Source organism: Callospermophilus lateralis, chromosome 6 (genome assembly GCF_048772815.1).
Source record: "Callospermophilus lateralis isolate mCalLat2 chromosome 6, mCalLat2.hap1, whole genome shotgun sequence".
Classification (NCBI taxonomy): domain Eukaryota; kingdom Metazoa; phylum Chordata; class Mammalia; order Rodentia; family Sciuridae; genus Callospermophilus; species Callospermophilus lateralis.
Genome location: NC_135310.1, coordinates 148,885,361 through 148,907,691, shown reverse-complemented (window position 1 = coordinate 148,907,691; position 22,331 = coordinate 148,885,361). Strand labels below are relative to the sequence as shown.

Here is a 22,331-nt window from a genome sequence, read left to right as displayed (position 1 = left end):
GTTGGATCCTTGGGAACAGAAGGAAAATTTATTCAATTATATATTACTTACTGGTAAAAAAGCCAAATACTTTAATCCTTCGTTATTTTCAAGTAGCTCTTGTAATGCACATCTCTGAAATTCATATTAGACCAAAATGTCTATACTGTATTAACTACTTTGCATTTATTGTGGGTAAAAATCTGCATAAAATAATTTAGTCATATTGCAACATCAGTTTTTGTGCCCTCAATTATGAGTTAATAAAAAAAAGTCCTCTTCCACTATAGACATTATTTACCCACCACACTCAGAAGGTCCTCATGACTATAATGTTTCAGCTAAGGCGTAACAGGAAAATTATTATTTTCTGAACTCTTTAATCTTTAAAAATGATGTTGAGACAACATTTTCCTTGCTCAGTCCACTCTTTCATGAAATAACATCTTCCTGCTGGTTTTCCTTCCTCACGATGCAGTGATGGCTTTATGTCACTCATCAATGCCACCAGGCATGGGGGACATGAAAAATGATAATCACCACGAAGGGTGAGCTGCTTCTCCATTCATCTTCAGAAAGTCAGGAGGCAGGTGGTCACCAAAGTGGACGCCACCAGGCTAAGAACACAGCTAGAGCAACGTGAGGCCCTGCGGTGGGGCAGCTGGCGCAGACACACCACAGACTTACACCTGCCATGCAGAGGCCCACGCAGGACCTGTTCAACCAGAGTCCTCGCTGGGGCACATGAGTATTCTACTATGTTTCACATAATTTTCTGGAATAAGCTTTCATTTTTAGAAGTAGCTATTAAAGAATAAAATTTAATTTTGTACTTAAAATGAAGCTGAAGTGAAAATAAAGGAATTATCCATATTTCCATATAAGAAATTTAAGAGATACTATTTCCAAAAAATACCCCTTGAGTTAAGAATTAGATCTAAACAGATATTTTAAGTAGAATTTGTGTGTGTGTGTGTGTATGTGCGCGCACACGCGCGTATATGTGTGTAGTGCTGGGGACTGAACCCAGGGCCTTATGCATGTGAGGCAAGCATTCTACCAACTGAGCTATATCCCCCCAGCCCTTAAGTAGAATTTTTTTAGCTGCATATTTCAGTTTTAGATACAGACTCATCTCTTATTTTTCAAAGTTCCTAACATTTCAGTCCTATTCGCACAGTTGTGTATTCTTAGTTCTCTGTGTGGATCTTAACCCTTGACTGGTGTGATTATGACAATTCTCCCTTCAAATGCTGCATATACCCTTTGCCTTCTGACAACTCAGGGATGAGAAACTTTTCATCTATTACATCTTCATATATATTTTCTGGGTTTTTTTTTTCTTCTTTTTTTTGGAATAAGGTTCTTTTCTTTAGGCAATTCAATTATGTTATCCTGGATCACCTTTAGGATTGTTTGAACTTCTTTCCTCTCTCTCTCTGTTTTTCTTCTCTAAATTCTAAAGCTGTATTTTCAGGCCATTAAACTCTTTACTGCTTCAAATTTATTGGTTTTGGATGTTCTAGTCTCATTTTATTCTCTTAGTTCCATATTTCCCATCTCATTTTATTGTCTCAGAGGAAGTTTGCGCTCTTACGTTAATAAATTTATGAGCTCATTAAGTTTTGTGCTTAAAAGACACTTGTGCTTCTGGGCATTACTTTCTTTAAGGCTGAGTTTTTAGTCTTTCATTTTCTCCAGGATTTTCCATTGCCTGAGATAACAGGAACGTCAAGGGTACGGCATTCAACTGAGAACATGTCTTTTCTGGCTTGTGTTCCTTCTTCCAGGGTTTTCTTGGGTCTCTTCTGCTTAACGAAGTCTCTCTCCTTGTTCAGGGATAAAGCCCCTCCACTATGGGTGCTTGGGAGGAAGGAGGTGGTAGGGTGACTCTAGACCTTGGATCACCATCTCAATTCTGAGATGCCTGTCAGGGGTGTTGGGACCGGAGAGGATGGTACAGGTTTGAGAGCTTTAATCAGAGGAAGGGGCCAGGCCCACGTGGGTGAGCATCACCCTGCCATTCAGAGGTGGAGTGGGGCACCTCTTGATTCTCACTGCAGTGCTCAAAGTGGGTGTCTTGTCATCTGGCTAGAAATTAAAGACAAACCTCTCTCTTGGGTACCAATGTTCTACAGTAGAAGGTGGTAGACCCTTGGGTTTTTAAAGAATGGTGTTTTAAAAACTCACCTGAATCTTGATTAATTTCAAATCGATTTAAGAGTGGCTGGAGGGACTATCACTCATGGGCAACAAGCCTTGGTGTGGCCATCACACTCGGCAGCTCCATTCACAACACCTGGCCCAGTCACCCGCCCTGGAGTTCAGGGCACCCGAGGCACAAATGCAACTGGTGTGGGGCTGAAGAGGAACAGCTGCTGCCTTTGTGTCTGCACTTTTCCAGTTCTAAAGGCAACCTGTTGCTTTGTGGACTGTGGGGGAAATATATTAGTGTGAGCAAAGAGAAACAAAGGAAGACCCTGAGACGAGTGTGGACACAGTGCCAGGATGCCAAGATGGTGGCTGTTTACTGTGCTCACCACCCCCCAGCCCGTGCACAGGCTGCTCAGCAAGGATGCTGCTCCCAACCACGCCATGATTCCAAAACACGGGCTTTTTACCCATCAACGCCGGATGTGCTTGGTGCACATCGGGGATGAAGCAACCCCTTTGCTTACACAGGGGTAATGTGCAGTCTAACTGGAAAGGAAAGGGAAGGATTCAAAAGCAAGTCGGCCAGCTGCTGCAGGTGTCCTCACCAGTGTGGCTGAACAACAGGCAGAGATGAGGCACAAACAGGTCAAAAACCCAAACACAGGCTCCTTCAGCAGATGCAAATCACCCAAGAAAGGGATCAAACTGGCAGTGTTGCCACCTTCAGAATTACAAACTTTTGGGGTTTGTAGAGCCCCCAAAGCCGGGGCTTCCAGAGCAGAAAAGCTAGGGAAACATAGGCCCAAGTTCCTAGGCTCCCTCCACAGCCTGATGGTGTGCACTCTCACTTCTGAGGAGAAAAGCAACACAGAGTGGACAACAGCACTGCTCACTGGTCCCAGGGCCACGCCAGATGACCACAGATCAAGAAGCAGCACGGTCCCTGGCTCAGGAAGCCTCTGGGTTGCCAGGAGTGACAAAGAACACTCTTAAGGTGGGCAGCAGGTAGGGAAGCTGCAGCTCAAGGTGGGGTGAACCCTGCTTGGACTCAAGGCAAGGCTTTCTTCAAATTTACTCAGATACACAGTGTGAAGACCTTTAGAACCCTCAGGCCCCGGGGACATAGGGAGTACTTCTCCTCTAGCAGTGCAGAGCAGCTGGAGTCAGGGAATCGAGAGCTGAGGTGGGGCACGGAGCATGACCAGCTTTATCAGTAGTTTGCCCAGAACTCGGAGAGTGACGGGAGCCTCTTAGCTGACTTGAGGAAGCCAAAGATGCTGCGAAGTCTCTGCCTTATGTGGGAATGCCAAGCTAGTTTGAGAGGGAAAATAGTTCTCTGCTTTCCATTCCACCAAACCTCCAAATCAATACATGTGTGTGGAATCGTACACCGTAAGTGGAAATTCAGGACAAGTAATTTTCAATAGGAAAATGGTCGGGCTCATTATGGCACAGTCACTTACCATGACATTACACAACCGTTGGAAATAACTACCAAGTTTACACAGCAATCTGAAAATTATGAAGCATGAAGTATACACGCATGCTCTGTCTTTCCTTGAGAGAGGTCTGGGCCAAGGCACAGTCCTGCGAATGCACAGTCAGGCTGGTTTTGTCACAGTGACTGACAGAAGCCCAGGCACTCGTGCCCTGAAGGTGTGCTGCAGAGGAGAAGGAAGGAGGGCTGGGGAGTCAGAGACTGCCTAGAAAACGTGTGCTAGTGAAGCGCCCAGAAGTCAGGGAGCAGCTGATTTTAAGACAGAAGATGTGCCCACCGTGTCCAGCACTGCATTCAGATCCACAGGATGGAAACGGACAAGAGCTCACACACGGCCCTGGTGGGTCTGGGCACTGGCAGGACGTGGGTATCTCTGAGAGCAGTGTCAGAGGCCCAGGCAGGGGTCAATGTCAGCACAGACACAGGGAAGGACGGAGGAGGAGAGGGAAGCCCAGGCCAGCCAACACCGACCACTTCCTGGGAATCTGGCTGGGAAGGAGTGAAAGAGACCAGACGTCGGTGTCGGGGAGAAGGTTAAGGGGAGACTTCTGTGGCACCAGGGGAGGTTGGGTGAGTCTCCAGAGGACACAAAAAGCAAAAAGACGGGGACTGAAGATGCAAACCAACAATGAATAAACTAAGGTGCACTAAACAGGTGCCGTTGGGAAGCCACCACAGGGGTGTGGCAGCCCACTGTGATGGGGGCCAAGAGCATCTGGGACCACTTTCTTGGAAGCAGCACACCTGGGTCGAGCCTGCCGCAAGGGCAGAGGCAAGGACTTGCAAGATAAGGAACAGCACAGACAAGGTACCCAAGATGCACACAGGGACATGGGTGGACCTTGCCATTTGCACACTAGCAGTGGGAGAGCAACTGGAAAAGGATGGTAGGAGGAGGGGGCTCAGCCTTGAACCCTGGGCAGAGACTGGGACTCACTGAGCAAGAACAAGAAGCACTCTAACGCACTGCCAATCCTCCAGGAGCACAATGAGAACACCTCCAGCCAAGCCTGCAAGGTCACCGCCCGTGGTCCATTCCCCCATTGGCTGTCCCAGCCTGAGGGCTAGATGGCCAACGCCTTCTTACCACGGGGGCTGCACCTGCCCTCTCCTCAGAAGCCCTCCCTATCTCAAGTCGGGGCCTGGCTCCTGTCGACCCTCAAGTCACTGCACCACCACTCCCCGGGCTGCTCCTCCACGCAGCCTCGAGTGGTCCCAACTGGCCCCTGTGTGCCCACGGCCTTGCTTATGATCACAAGCGGAAACACCTGTTTATCTATTTACGTCTTTGTCTATCTCTTAATCAGAATACAGGGGCTATAAGAACTTCACCTTTACATACCCAGCTCTTAAAAAGTGCTCAAGATATATTTGTTAACCTAAGAATTACTGACATAGAGAGATTAAGGGGCAAATTATATTGGGCAGTCTACTGATTTACAATCCATCACATAAGAATTCAAATTGGAAAGTCATATGACCATTTTGAGTAAGGGTGGATGATACATGATAAAAGTCAACATCCTGTTGGGCCCAGTGACGCACACCTGTAATCCCAGTGGCTCAGGAGGCTGAGGCAGGAGGATTGCGAGTTCAAAGCCAGCCTCAGCAAAAGAGAGGTGCTAAGCAACTCAGTGAGACTCTGTTTCTAAGTAAAATACAAAATAGGGTGGGGATGTGACTCGGTGGTCAAATGCCCCTGAATTTAATCCTGGGTACTCCCAAACCAAAAAACAACAAAACAAAAAAACCCAACATCATTATTTTAAAAAATAAAAATAACAGTTGAATCGACTTCAAAATGTATCAACTTGAAGAATGTCGTTCCTACCCTAAGGAAACGGCGTCTCTCTTGAGCCCATCAGAAAGTGTGGGTCCCACAGGGTAGACACATAGTCTGAACTCCAACACAGGATGCATGGACCGGCTTAGCTGGCACAGAGCACAGGGGGAGACGTGGCAGCCGTGCCGACGAGTGAGAAGTGCCCTCTGAGCCGTCCCAGCTGTCGGAGGTCAGCATGGGCTGGAAGAGTGGGCCTCAGACTCGCGAGTCCCCTTCCACTCCCACACTCTTCTGTGCCTGTGTCAGCTGCTCCTGTGCGGGCAGGACAGGCGACAGGAGAAGTGACCTCTGGTGTCTGGGTATGCAGGAAAAGGCATGAAGCCAGCCCTGCCTTCAGGACGCTTCTCCCACATGGAGCAAAAAGCCTGAAGCACTGACCTGTCAGGAAACCAGCACAGGGCAGAGGTGGAGCCCCTGAAGCTGAGGGAGGAGGACAGGAAACGGGCCGGTGGGGGTGGGGAAGGGGCTGCAAACACAGGAGCTGCCCAGGCTGGGGCTGGACCGGAGAAAAGCAACCTCCCTCTTGAACCAGAAGTCGGGCACTGAGGAGAACCAACAGCGGTGGACGGACAGAAGATGCACAGCTGCTGAGAGCCAGCAAGGAGACGAACACCAAGAAGAATCAGAAGACAGGGCAATGGGCTGAAAATCCAAACCCAGTTCATCTCCCTTCCCGCTGAGGTGGCAGAACAGCGCCCGTTTCCAGCTGTTAGAAAGTACTCAAGTCAGTGTCTACTGTTAAGAACTAGAATTCAATACACAATTCAAGGCACACATGCGCACACACAGATAGGAAAACCAGCCCCCTGTCAAGAGGCAAAGTGACCCACACACGCAGACCCCCAGACTGTGACGCGATCCAGATGCTGAAATTCTCAGACAGGGAATTACGATAATAATAGGCTAAAGGATCCTGAAAGAAAGGTGCAAAACATGAAACACAAATGGGAATTTCACTGGAGAAGAGGGTCAAATGAGAGTGACAGAAATAAAAGTGTAACAGAGATAAAGAAGACCCTGGATAGATTCAGTAGAAGACTCAATGAAACTCCAGATGGATCAATAAAAATTACCAAATGAGAAACACAAGGAGAAAAAAAACACAGAAAAGAGAGAACAAAACTGCACATTCAAAAGCCTCATGTCAATGAAAAATCAAAACAAAATTAGAAAACTAGGGAACGTGATAAGGAACATTTGCCTGATGCCTGATGCCAATGACAGGCAACACTGGAACCCCTGGACCCCGGGAAAGAGGTGGATGGAGAATCAGAGCCACGTGCAAACACTGCGCAGGCCGTCTAGCCAAGGAGTGACAGGATGAACAGAAATGAGGCAGGAATGAGGGTAAGCAAGAAAAAAGCTTTATTTTCTGATCATGGTCTCCTACAAAATGAAAAAGAAAGAACTGAAAATCTATTTAATCTAACAAGTGCTTAGTCAGGTATCTGTGTGCCAAAAACACATTCATCTTTTCCCTTATACCAAAAATAATTTGTCAGAAAATATAATGGAAATACTCTATAATGATAACACAAATGAAAAATTCCTAGAAAAAAATCTAACACAAAGTTTTAAAAGCACACAGAAAATTTGAGTATTTCCTGGTATGATTTTTTTTAAAGGCTTATAAAAGCTTACAAAATGCAGAAACACACCAAGCTCCTGGGGGGCGGGGAGCAGGGAATCAGTATATTAAGATTCAATTCTTTTGAAAAAGTTTGTATTTTATAAAACTCAACCAATACAAATTTTGCTTTTTTAAAAAATGTGCCATGACTATTATCTTCATTTGAGAGAATAAATGGGACAATAAAACTCTGAACTTTGTACAAAGTCATGAAAAAATATTAAATGAATAGTATTTTTCTCAAGTTCAGATCCATGGTTTAAAAATGAAATATCATAGAAAGACAATATATGGAAAAAAGTGCCATATTTCAAAATTCTGGGAAAGGCTTTTAAAAATATGTGATTTAGGTCTCATGCAAGGAGCTGATAAAAGAAGGTGGGAGACCGAAGGGTGGTCAGTAGAGAAGAAGAACAGGCGCAGGGGAGGGAGGCGGGAGGAAGGGGCAGGGCTGGGGATGTATTGCCAAATCACCTCCTCACGACATGCGCACAGGAGCATGTAACAACAAATCCTACCATTAGGTACAACTCTGACGCACCAATAAAAGAAATGGAAAACTTAAAAAAGAATAAAAGGTGGTGGAATCAAGCCCTCAAACCAAAATAAGTACAAAGATTCAATGTCAGAAATAAAACCACAGGGAAAAAAATTAGAAAAACACTGAAAAAATGAATTCATCTTGGGCTGGGAACATACTTTCTAAGCAAATAAAACAAATTATTTTTAAAAAGGACAATTAAACTATTTGCATAAAAACTAGACTTTCTGGGTGTGTCAGTGTGTGCATGTGTGTGTCTGTGTGAATGTGTGTGAGCTTTAATGTAAATACAAGCTGAGAAGAGAATCTGCAAGATACAAGAGTTGAAATAATAAAGCATAGAGAAATTTTGTAAGGAACTTCTGACAACGAAGAGTCAAACAATTAATTCAGACATGCTATACAAGATTAGCTAATGAAAATATAAATACTGTCAGCTTGAAGGTATTGAAGCATTGAAAAGGATAGATATTGTGAACTGTGCTGCCATGAATATTGATGTGGCTGTGTCCCTGTAGTGTGCTGATTTTAAGTCCTTTGGATATATGCCGAGGAGTAAACTAACTGGGTCAAAACCAACTTGGATGGCCGTCACAAATGAATGGACAAAGAAAATGTGGTTTGTGTGCACAGTGGAATATTACTCAGCCATAAATAAGAATGATTTTATGACATTCATCGGTAAAAGGATGGATCTGGAGACTACAGTGCTAAGTGAAATAAGCTAATTCCAAAAAAAAAAAAAAAAACAAAGGCTGAATGTTCTTTCTGATACGTGGATGGTTAACCCACAACAAAGGGGAGGGGGCAGAAGTTCTGGGGACTAGGAATAGGAAAGACAGTGGGATGCATCTGACGTAACTTTCCTATGTGCATATACAATACAACACAGGAAATCTCAACATCATGTACATCCACAAGACTGGACTCCAATAAGATATATTCCATGTTTGTACAATACATTAAAACAGATGCACAACTAAAAAAGAACAAAGAAAAATTAAAAGAAAAGGTTGTACAAAGTAATTGGACTAAGATGGGGGAGACAAAGTCCACAAAGAGGAGACCAGCTTTCAGGCTCCGTTTGCCCAGGAGAACTTTGTCCAGAAGAGCAGCTAAAAAGCTGACCCAGTTCTACTAATGACCCAGGGAATCTGGGAGAACAAAGGGCACATTCCAGAGCACACCCAGTGTGGGGCCAACCTGAAACTCACACGTTTCCAGGGGGCTCCATTCTGGTAAAACGGAGAACTGAATGGACACCAAGCTCCACGTAAACTGCATCTCACTTTCAGCCCCACACCCCATCACAAATCCCAGATCTTGATTAAGATGATAATTAGCCTGTTAGCTTTCCTAAATACCTGGCAGAAGAAAATTAAAATCTTCTCTGAAAAAAAGATATCAATTTAGGCTTTAAAATACTTCCATGATTTTTCAAATAAAATTGCACCACATATTGAAAGATAACCCCACACCTGAGAAAAAAATTCAACATAAAAGAACAAATATCACAAACAGATGTATAAAAGTCCAATATATTAAATTAACATGCAAAGACTTCAAATATTGAATTATCATACAAAGATTTTTTTAAGGACAAGAGAAATGAAAATTCCAATGAAGAATTAGAAATTATAAACAGAGACATAGCAGTTTTGAAAAGCCAAATATAAACTACAGAATCGAAAAAATACAGCAAAATCTAGAACTCACTGGATGGACTGAAGTTCAAATAGAACAACGGAAAAAAGACGGTGAACTAAGTTAGTCTAAGTTACAAGGGACCCACAGAAGGCTGGCACACACGAGGACCAAAACCCAGTACCGTCCTAAAACAGAGGGGGTCTTAAAAGTGGTCAGAACTACGTGTTAATGATAATCAGCACAGAGGCCTTCCAAGAAGAACAGTTCAACTGACAGTGACACAGAGGATCCCCGGGGAGATACACTGCCAAACCAGAGCTGGGGCTTCGCACCAACGGGAACAGTTGTCAAGAATCAACTGACACAGACATTTTCTAGTAAGTGACACTTGAGAGACACTGTCATAACAGACCTGCACTCAGGGAAAATCAAGGACTGTTCTTCCAGCAAAGAAAAGCATTCCAGATCGGAAATCGGAGACGAAGAAAAAGAGAATGGCACAAACACAGCACGTGGACAAACCCCAGTGAGCAGCGACCGTGCTATAGCTGGAATCAGAAAATCCCTAAAGCCTGTGTGTTGGGGGCGTGGTCTCCAGCTGGGCACTGCGGGGTGGGGGTGGGGGGCAGTTGCAGACCTTTAGGGGCACCTTGCATGAGGTCTTAGCCATCAGGCTGCTCTGGAAGGAGACTATGGTCTCCTCCACTCTTCTTTTGCTTCCTAGGTGCTAAGAGGTGAGCAGCCGCCTCTAGCACAGGCTCCCGCCAGGACACACTGCCTTGCCACATGCCCCAAACCACTGGCGCCAATTGATCATAGACTGAAATTTCTGAAACTCTGAAAATAAACCTTTCCCTCATGTAAACTGGTTAATCTCAGGTACTTTGTCACAGTGAGAGAATGTAAATGTAAACTGTACTATAAATAATAAAGCATAAGGAATCAAAATGTATCGTGATAACAGCAGGTATGTCCAAAGCAGGAAAATGGACAAGCCCCTGAAGAGGAAAGAAGAAATGCTATGAACCGCCTCGGAGGCTTGGAGTCAGCAGGAGACAATGGTCATCTGAGCAGCACCTCCACCCCTCCTCAACCAGAAGATTAGAATGCTTCTTGTGGCATTTAGTGAACTGTAAGTTTTCCAACCAAATCGATCTGAAGGCCTTGCTAACATTCCCAAGGGAGCTGTGCTGAAAGCCAATCAGAAGACAGCAGCACTCCCAACCCGGAAACCAGGCACGGAAAAGAAAAGCTAAAGTGGAAAGTGAGTGAGATCTGTTATCAGATTCCATTCCCACTTAAAGGTCTATACAACGCAAAAGGCATCATCAGTCAATGTTGATAACCAGCAGGTTGTAAAGGAAGGACCAGGCAGTAGGCAACTGTAGGCAGGCAGGGGTGCGGCGAGAGGAAGGGGTCCCTGGGGCCCCTCCTGCTCTGCTTCCCGGCTGCCCGAGGTGCGCAGTGCCCTCTGCCATGGTGTTCTGCCCACCTGGGGCCCAGAGGGAAGAGTCGGCCGTCCATGGACTGGAGACACCACTGAAGTCAACGAGGAGCCAAAATGAACCTTTCTTCCTCTAAGATGCTACTGTCACGTATTTTGATCACAGCAACAAAAACCTAATAAAAACATTAACAGCTTGAATAATATAAAGAATTTAGCTAAATGTAAATAAAATTGACCAAGAAGGTGAAAACTTGAACAGGCCTCAGACTGAGGAAGAACTGGGATACATTATCAACGACTGGATGTTCTCCTCTCCTTCCCTCACAGATGCTTAAACTTCCAAGTAACTTACAGATTACACATTCCAGAATATTAAATATGAGGAAAGTCGCCTAATTCATCTGTCTTCATAGGTCAACAGGGAACAGGCAGGACAGGCCCGTCCCAGTGCAGGCCCGGCCATTCTGGCAGCTGTCAAAGCCAGAAACTCCTGAGGCTTCCCTTCTTGTGGCCGGTCACCACCTCCACTCATTCCCCAAACCACCACTGCTCAGATGCGTCCTTTCCCTGGGGAAGGGAAGCCCAGCTCTGCACTTTCCTGCTGTATGGCTATGGGTGAGGTCTATTATTGTGTTGCCCTATCTGTAAACTGTCAGTGATGAAGGGATCAAAGATCATGTGAGATGATGCACTGAGAAGACGCATGGAGCCCTGGGTCTGGGGACAGAACTTAAATTTTAATTCACTATTAATGATGATGATGATGATGATTGTCATTATCATATCAACAAACATCATCACTGGTTGCAATTGTAATACTATAACAAAATGGCCACCTCACTATTTTATCATGTATTTCCTGTAATACTGAATTCTCAGGATTGGTACTAATATTTTAGATTCAGTAAAAGTAAATTTTTAATATCCTTCTAATTAAAAAATCAATATTTTATTTGATTTTTAAAATGATTTTCTAAAAAGTTCACATAATCTATATGATTCTTAGACTATGAAATTACTAAGTATTATTTTAAAAAGACTGACATTAAAATAAAGAAAACTACATTATTTGGGCACAGTGGTGCTTTTCTATAAGCCTGGCCACTCAGGAGGCCAAGGCAGGAGCACCGCAAGTTCAAGGCCAGCCCAGGCAGGTTAGCAACACCATGGCTCAAAATAAAAAATAAAAAGGTTGGTGATGTAACTCACTGGTAAAACACCCCTGGGTTCAATCCCTTATACTACAAAATAATAATAATAATAATAATAATAAATAAGAAGAAGAAGAAGAAGAAAATAAACATAAAGTATGTCCTTAAGAAATGACAATGCAGGCTTTTTCAAGATGGGGGAATAGAGGAGGTCACTTTCTGGCTGCTCCATGGAGTGAAAACAAGAAATAAGACAGACGGCTCCTCAGCAAGTAAGGTACTGGAAACCTTCAGGGACACTGTAAGTCCAAAGGGTAGAAACTCTACTGCCTCAGATCCACACTGTTAGACTGTTAGACACACAAACATGAAAAATCAAGGGAACAAACTGCCTCAAACAAACCAAGATACTCCAATAACAGAACCAAAACCAGAGTGGAAGAAATGTTACAGAAGGAGTTTAGAATGTACCCAGTTAGAAACTGATCTGCAAAGCAAAGGACGGTATAAGAAATGAAATCAGGGTTGGGTTGTAGCTCAGTGGTAGCGCTTCCACACATGTCATTGGGTTTGAGCCCAGCACCACAAAAAAAAAAAAAAAAAAAAAAAAAAAAAAAAATAACATAAAATAAAGAAAAGGTACTGTGTCCATCCACAACTAAAAAAAGAAAATTGATTTTTTTAAAGAAATGAAATTAGAGTGAAAATATAGGAAGTGAAAGATCATTTCAATAAAGAACAGAGATTCTTAAAAATAACCAAGCAGAAATTCTCGAAATGAAGGAAAACATAAACCAAATTAAATACGTAATAGAAAGCATCACTAACAGACTAGACCACTTGGAAGAGAGAATCTCAGGAAATGAAGAAAAGATACATCATCTTGAAAGCCCAACTGACCATGGAGAGAAGATGTTAAGAAACCATGAACTGAACTTCCAGTAACTATGGGATAACATAAAAAGACCAAATTTAATACTGACCAAAACTGATGAAGGCATGGAGATACAAACCAAAGGAATGCACAATATTTTCAGTGGAATAATATCAGAAAATTTCCCAAACCTAAAGAATGAAATGGAAAAACAAATATGAGAGGATTATAGGGTCCGAAATGTACAAAATTACAACAGACCCACACCAGGGTACATTATAATGAAAATGCGTAACATACAGAATAAGGATAGAATTTTAAAGACTCTGAGAAAAACACGTCAGATTACATACAGCAGGGAACCAATTTGCATCACAGATGATTTCCCAACCCAGGCCTCAAAAGTGGAGGTCCTGGAATAACATACCAAGCTCTGAAAGACAATGGTGCCAACCAAGAATCTATCTCCAGAAAAATTAAGCTTCAGATTTGAAGATGAAATAAAAACCTTCCATAATAAACAAAAATCAAAAGAATTTGCAACTAGACAACCTTCACCACAGAATATTCTCAGCAAAATATTCCATGAAGATGAAATGAAAAAAAAAAATTGAAAACCAGCAAAGGAAAGAAGTACACTAAAGGAAAAGACAATCAATGGAGAAAATGAAATTCTAAACCAGAAATAAACCAAAATGAATAGGAATACAATCATATCTCAGTAATAACCGTGTTAAAGGCTTAAATTTACCAATCAGAAGACACAGACTGGCAGGCTGGATTAAAAAGCAAGACCCAACAGTATGTTGTGTTCAAGAGACTCCCTTCATAGGCAAAGACACACAGAGACTGAAGGTGAGAGGTTGGGGAAAAGCATATCACTCATATAAACCACATAAACAGGCATAGGTTTCTATCCTCATATCAGATAAAGTAAGACTTTAAGCCAAATTTAATCACAAGAGACAAAGAGGGCCATTATACACTGCATAAGGGAATTATACGTTATGCCCCAAACAATGGAGCATCTATGTACATCAAACAAACCTTTCTCAATTTCAAGAATCAAATAGACCTCAACCCAATAATACTGGGTAACTTTAACATACCTCTGGCACCACAGATAGGTCCTCCCCCCCAAAAAAAAACTAATTAAAGAAGCCTCGGAGACATACTATGTGGCCCACTGCCCCAGAGACGCCCGGCCCACTCTGTGCCCATGTGGAGAGAGGACTACGCCAGTTTCCTATTTACCAAAGTGTGGCTCCACCCAAACTTCCTTGATTTTGGGACATTGCAGCTACTGCCATGGCCCTCCTCAAGTGGTAATGTCCACCATGGGATATTGGAGAGGGCCAGAGGCAGCCACACCGCAGCATCACTGAATGGGCCACCAACACCATCTCTGAAAGCAGTTGTGTCATCTTGGGATACCTCCACCACCATCTTGGATTACCTTCACTGCCGCCTCCGCCATCTTTAGTTGGGCCAGCTTCCACCTGGGGACACTGACTTGGGCTAAAAGCCCAACATCAAAGTATCTACAGGCTCGATGGTACTGCTGCCACAAACTAGGGACACGTCCGCTGCCATCTACGGCCGGCAACCAGGACCTGGTAAACCATCACCAAGGTCCCCACAGGCCCGGCTGCACCAGAGGCATCTTTACTGGTGTGCTAACAGATGCCATCCTGCTGCAGAGTACAGGGAGCCTTGCATGGGTTCCCCCCCCCTCTCTTTTCTCCTGCTAACAGCCAACTTCTTTTGATTATCCTTTCACTAGTCCTATAATCTAATACCCCCATATTCTCACATCCTACCTCATAAACATCACAGCCTGTCCCCCTTCCCCCTTCTACCATTAGGAACTGTGGACCACTGTGCAATCCTACAGGGTATATGGTAGAAGATAACCAAAATCATCATTTCTGTTTATAACGACAAAACTGTAAATGTCAAAATAGAAGTATTTGGGGTAAAAATGGGAGTTCATAACTCACTTGAATCAAATGTATGAAAGATGATATGTCATGAGCTTTGTAATGTTTTGAACAACCAATTTAAAAAAAAAATAGAAGCTGATTGACATGGCTGCATATTGGTTGCACTGGGTGCTATAAACATTGATATCCCCCTTAAAGATGAGGTATTGGTAACCTCTGGGAAACTACAAGACTATAGGGTAGAAGCTTCAATACCTCAGATCTGCACTGCAAGACAGAAAGACACATAAAAAGTGCCCCAAACAAACCAAAATACTACAACAATAGAACCCATCGAAAGTGCAGTTGATGAAATGTCAGAGGAGGAGTTCAGAATGTACATAATTAAAATGATCTGTGAATTAAAAAAGAACTTAAGTGAGAAAATATAGGCAAAAATTGATCACTCCAATAAAGAGATAAGAGAACAAATACAGGTAACAAAAGATTACTTTAAAAAAGAGATTCTGAAAAAACAAAAACAAAAACAAAAAACCCAGAAATCCTTAAAATGAAGGAAACAATAAACCAAATAAAAAAAACTCAATACAAAGCATCACCAACAGATTAAATCACATAGAAGTCAAAGAACCTCAGACAATAAAGATAAAATATACAATCTTGAAAATAAAGTTGATCACACAGTGAAGATGGTAAGAATCCATGAACAGAACATCCAAGAATTATGGGGTAACATCAAAAGACCAAATCTAGGTCTGGGGTTGTGGCTCAGAGGTAATGCGCTCGCCTAGCATGTGCGAGGTATCAAATCTAAGATTTATTGGGATAGAGGAAAGCACAGAGATTCAAACCAAAGTAACGCACAATAACTTCAATGAAATAATATAAGAAAATTTTCTAAACATGAAGAATGAATTGGAAAATCAAATACAAGAGGCTTTGAGGACACCAAATGTACCAAATTACAACAGATCTATACCAAGGCACATTATAATGAAAATGCCTAGCATACAGAATAAGGATGGAATTTTAAAGGCCACAACAGAGAGGAATCAGATTACACAGAGAGGAAGACCAATTCAGATCTCAGCAGATTTTTCAACCCAGACCCTCAAATCCTGGTGATCTTGGGAACAACATATATTAAGCTCTGAAAGAAAATGAATGCAAACCATGAATCTTATATGCAGCAAACTTAAGCTTGAGATTTGATGATGAGATTAAAAAAAACTTCCATAATAAACAAAAGTTAAAAGAATTTACAGCAAGAAAGCCTGCACTACAGAACATTCTTGGCAAAGTATTCCACGAGGAGGAAATGAAAAACAACCATGAAAATCTGCAAATGGAGAAGCTATACCAAAGGAAAGACCAATCAAAGGAGAAACCAAGTCAAAGTAAAAATAAAAAATAAACCAAAACTACCAGGAATACAAACCATGTCTCAATAATAATCCTGAATGTCAATGGCCTACACTCATCAATTTAAAAACATGCACTAGCAGATTATAAATATATATATAGACCCAACATTATGCTGCCTTCAAGAGATTCGTCTCACAGGAAAAGACATCCTAAGACTGAAGGGGGAAGGATGGGGAAAAAAGGACCACTCACATGGACCACGTAAACAAGCAGGGGGTTCCGTCCTCATATCAGATAAAGTGGACTTCAAACTAAAGCTAGTGAGAAGGATAAAGAAGATTATTTCATACTGCTCAAGGGAATCCTACATCAACAAGATATAACAATCATAAACACCTATGCCCCAAACAATGGGGCATCCATGTACATCAAACTAACCCTTCTCAACTTCAATCATCAAATAGACCACAACACAATAATACCGGGTGAGTTTAACCCACCTCTCTCACCACTGGATAGATCTTCCAAACAAAAACTAAACAAAGAAACTACAGAACTCAATAAAACAATCAATAATTTAGTCTTAACAGACATATAGAGAATATTCCATTCATCAACAAGCAAATACACTTTTTTCTTGCAGCACATGGATCCTTCTCCAAAATAGACCATATGTTACACCATAAAACAAGTCTGAGCAAATACAAAAAAAATAGAGACACTACCCTGCGTTCTATCTGACCAAAATGGAATGAAATTACAAATCAATGATAAAATAAAAAACAGAAACTGCTCCAACATCTGGAGACTAAATGGCACACTACTGAATGGCACATGGATAACAGAGGATCAGGGAGGAGGTAGAGAATTCTCAGAGGTGATGAGAATTCCAGCACAACATACCAGAATCTCTGGCACACGATGAAAGCAGTACTCAGAGGAAGGTTCGTTTCATTAAACTCATTCAGTAAAAGAAGAAAATCAACAAATAAATGACCTGACATCTCAAAGACCTAGAAAAAGATTAACAAACCAACACCAAAAGAAGCAGAAGATAAGAAATAATTAAAATTAGGGCTGAAGTCAATGAAACTGAAACAAAAGAAACAATTCAAAAAATTGATAAGACAAAAAACTGGTTCTTTGAAAAAAATAAATAAAATGGACAAACCCTTAGCTACCCTAACAAAAAGAAGGAGAGAGAAAAATCACTAAAATTTGTGAAAAGGAAATATCATGACAGACACCAGTGAAATACAGAAGATAATTAGAAACTATTTTGAAAATTTATACTCCAGTAAAACAGAAAACCTCAAAGAAACCGACATATTTCTAAGGATATACGACCCACCCAAACCGAACCAGGAGGACACACACAACGTAAATCAATTTCCAGCAAGGAAATAGAAGACACAACCAAAAACCTACCAACCAAGAAAACCCAGGACAGATGGATTCTCGGCTGAGTTCTACAAGTGCTACCAATACTTCTCAAATTATTCCATGAAATAGAAAAGGAGGGAACCCTTCCAAACTCATTCTACGAGGCTAGTACCACCTTGATACCAAAAACAGAGACACATCAAAGAAAGAAAATTTCACACCAATATCCCTGCTGAACATAGATGCAAAAAATTATCAATAAAATTATGGCAAATTGCATACAAAACATATTTTAAAAAATAGTGCACCGTGATCAAGTGGGATTCATTCCAGGGATGCAAGGTTGGTACAACATACAGAAATCAATAAATGTAATCCATCACACCAACAGACTTAAAGATAAGAATCATATGATTATATCAGTTGATGCAGAGAAAGCATTTGACAAAATATAGCATCCTTTTATGTTCAAAACACTAGAAAAATGAGGGATAGGAGGAACATACCTCAACATTGTAAAAGCAATGTATGCTAAACCCAAGGCCAACATCATCCTAAACAGAGAAAAATTGGAAACATTACCTCTAAAAATGGGAACAAAACAGGGATGCCCTCTTTCACCTCTTCTATTCATCATAGTCCTTGAAACTCTAGCCAGAGCAATTAGACAGACAAAAGAAATTAAGGGGATATGAATAGGAAAGAAAGAACTCAAAACTATCATTATTTAATGATACATGATTCTGTCCTTGAAGGATCCAAAAATTCTACCAGAAAACTTCTAGAATTAATAAATGAATTCAGTAAAGTAGCAGGATATAAAATCAATGCCCATAAATCAAACGCAATTCTATACAATTAGTGATGAATTCTCTGAAAGATAAATTAGGAAAACTATTTCATTCACAATAGCCTCAAAACAAACAAACAAACAAACAAACTAATAAAATGGGAATCAATCTTACAAGAGAGGTGAAATAAAAACTACAGAACACTAAAGAAAGAAATCCAAGAAAACCTTAGAAGATGGAAAGATCTCCCCAGCTTTTGGATAGACCATAATACCCAAAGCACTGTACAGATTTAATGTGATTCCGATTAAAATCCCAACATCAGTCCTTATAGAAATAGAAAAATCAATCATGAAATACATTTGGAAAAATAAGAGACTCGGGATAGCTAAAGCAATCCTTAGCAAGAAGAGTGAAGCAGAAGGCATCACAATACCAGACCTTAAACTATACTACAAAGCTATAATAATGAAAACAGCATAGTACTGGCATCAAAACAGACTTGTAGCCCAAAGGAATGGAATAGAAGACAGAGACAAACCCACATAAATACAGTTACCTCATACTAGACAGAGGCCAAAAACATACATTGGAGAAAAGATAGCCTCTTCAACAAATTGTGCTGGGAAAATTGGAAATCCACAATCAGCAAAATGAAACTAAACCCATTTCTTACAATGCACAAAACTCAAAGTGAACCAAGGACCTGAAAATTGGACTAGAGGCCCTGCAACCTGATAGAAGAAAAAGTATGCTCAAATCTTCATCATGTCAGATTAGGCTCCAACTTCCTTAACAAGATTCCTAAAGTGCAAGAAATGAAATCAACAATCAATAAATGGGATGGATTCAAACTAAATAGCTTCTTCTTGGCAAAATAAATTTGCTACCTTTTGGGAGCAAATTTTTGCCACATGCACATCAGACAGAGCACTAATCTCTGGGATATATAAAGAACTCAAAAAAACTTAATACCAGAAAACCCAAACAATTCAATCAATAAATGGGCTAAGGAGCTAAACAGACACTTCTCAGAAAAAAAGAAATATAATCAATCAACAAATATATGAAAAAATGTTCAACATCTCTAGTAATTAGAGAAATGCAAATCAAAACTAAGATTTCATCTTACTCCAGTCAGAACGGCAGTCATCAAGAATATAAGCAACAATAAGTGTTGGTGAGGATGTGGGGGGAAAGGCACGCTCATACCTTACTGGTGGGACTGCAAACTGGTGAAACCAATCTGGAAAGCAGTACAGAGATTCCTTACAAAGCTTGGAATGGAACCACCAATTGACCCAGCTATCCCACTCCTCTGCATATACCCTAAAGACTTAAAAACAGCATACTACAGTGATGCAGTTTATAGCAGCACAATTCGCATTTGCTAAACTGTGGAAGCAATCTAGATGCCCTTCAACAGATGAATGCATAAAGAAGCTGTGGTGCACAGACACAGTGGAATATTACTCAGCATTAAAAGGGAATAAAATCATGGCATTTGCAGGTAAATGGATGGAGTTGGAGAATATCATGCTAAGTGAAGTAAGCCAATCCCAAAAAACGAAAGGCTAAATGTATGTTCTGATAAGTGGACGCTGACCCATAATTGGGGGCAGGGGGCATGTGGGGAGAATGGAGGAACTCTGATTGGGCAAAGGGGAGGGTAGAGGTTTGGGGGTAGGAAAGACGGTGGAATGAGATGGTCATCATTACCCTAGGTACATGTGGTGCGACTCTACAACATGTACAATCAGAGAAATGAAAACTTGTGCTGCAATTGTGTACAATAAATCAAAATGCATTCTACTATCATGTATAACTAATTAGAATAAAAAAAATAAAATATAAAAAAGAAGCTATGGAAGTAAAAAAAATACAACTGATAATTTAGACTTAACAGACATATATAGAATATTTCATCCATCAATGACTGAATACACTTCCTTCTCAGCAGCACGTGGATATCCTTCTCTAATATGGACCGTGTTATGTAAGCTATCACATATGTTGGCATACAACTGTAATAGTACCTTAATATATTTTTAGCATTTGTAGGTTTATTTTGATAACTCCCTTTCCATTGGTATAATTTTTTGTGTTCTTGCTTTTTTCTTGATTAGACTTGTTTATTTTTACTCAAATTTTAGCTGTATTATTTCTTCTTTATTTCATATATTTCTGCTCCTACTCTTATTTTTTCCTTTCTACTACATAATTTGAAAATAATTTCATTGTTATTCTAGCTTGTTTCTGATACAAGTACTTTAAGTTATTAATGTTCATATTTCTAATACAAGTACTATTTCAACCCAGAGATCTTGCTATTTTAAGCTTTTATTATCAATTAGTTCAAAGTACTTTTTATTTACTTTTCTTATGCTTTCTTCCTTGACCTCTGAGATATTTATAAGTGTGCCATTTAATTTTGAAATACTTGACATGGGGGTGAGGCTCTAGATATCTTAAGGCGACTATCATGTATCGATAATATATCTATTGGTTATACATTATACATTGGTTTCACCAATTTGTAGTCCCACCAGCAATGTATGATGGTGCCCTTTCCCCCCCACTATTACTAATGTAACAAATCAGCCAGGAAACAGTCTACATGATTTCAAATTTTAAAGAAGTAATGGAAATGCTTTTTATATTGACTGTATTGCTTATGCACAATTCAAAACTGATCAAACTGCATACTTCAAATATGTGCACTTTATTGTACTTCAATTTTACCTCAATAAAGCTATGGTGAAAAACCGAAATGACACTGATCATGAAGCTATTTTTAATTTAAATATTTCACCTCTTAAAATGCTCCGATTCTGCCTTCTTTAAAAGAACAGATATGAGACAGCGGTTCAAGTATATTCCTCTGCCTGTATCTTCAAATAATCCCCTCTTGCTTGACAACTTAGGGAGGTGCTTATGAACACCTATTTTCTTTCTTGTTTTGTAGTCGTGATGTGCGCGCGCGCGCACACACACACACACACACACACACACACACACACGTATAAGGTGTGTTTTGTTGTAAAGAAGCATTTCCAGCAGCGTTGATCTTGGTTGCACCCTTCTGCGTCAGAGTCTAACACTGCATGGACTGCAAGAAGGTAACAAAACAGACAACTGACGGGAGGTGTCATGAAATTAGTTATATTTTCTATTTTTAGAGCTTGCTCTCATGTGGCATAATATTGTTTATACAAAATAAAAAACCAAAGGATAAAAATCCCAACATGGCCAATGAGACAGCTAACACTCGTTACAAAACCCAAAACTTTGATGTCATTTTGCAGGTTTAAGAAAACCACCTGGTAGGGCTGAGAACACCTTCAACCAAAACAGTTTACAAAACGACAGTCCCGTTTTTACTTGCACTGAAAGCCTTTCAAATTTATATTTTCTGGTTCCACTTTCATGAGAAAGATTCCGAAGACCTTAGTGACTTTTCTAAGAAAGTCCCAAGAGCTCACCGCAGAGCCAGGGTTCACCAGGGCCGAGTCTCTCTCCTGCCTGGCTGAACGCACAGGACCCCACAGGGCGGTGAAGTCCCCCTGAGCCCTGCGCATGTTCAGAGATCCAAGGCCACAACTGCTGGCAGGTGAAATCCAGCCCAGAAGGGACCATTCCCCACGTTGACCAGCGCGACAAGCTATTCCCTGACAGCCCCGGCTAGGTGACCAGCACACCACTGACCCTGTCAACAGGCAAAATCTGATAATTTAAGTCCTTCTTTTCCTATTTTTTTGCCTTTAATTTCTTTCGTCTGTCTAATTGCTCTGGCCAGTATTTCGAGAACTATATTGAGTAGAAGTGGTGAGAGAGGGCATCCTGTCTTGTTCCAGATTTTAGAGGGAATGCCTTCAGTTTTTCTTCATTCAGGATGATGCTAGCCTGAGGCTTAGCATAGATAGCTTTTACAATGTTGAGGTAAGTTGCTGTTATCCCTAGTTTTTCTAGAGTTTTGAACATAAAGGGATGCTGTACTTTGTCGAATGCTTTTTCTGCGTCTATCGAGATGATCATATGGTTCTTATCTTTAAGTTTATTGATGTGGTGAATAACATTTATTGATT

At 41.1% G+C, this 22,331-nt stretch overlaps 1 protein-coding gene across 5 annotated transcripts in view; it reads right to left on the bottom strand.

Annotated features, from left to right (window-relative positions):
- The window catches only part of Hivep1 (HIVEP zinc finger 1), a 136,380-nt gene that overhangs the window by 32,404 nt on the left and 81,645 nt on the right, over positions 1-22,331 (bottom strand). The gene's annotated exons all lie outside the window — the stretch shown is intronic.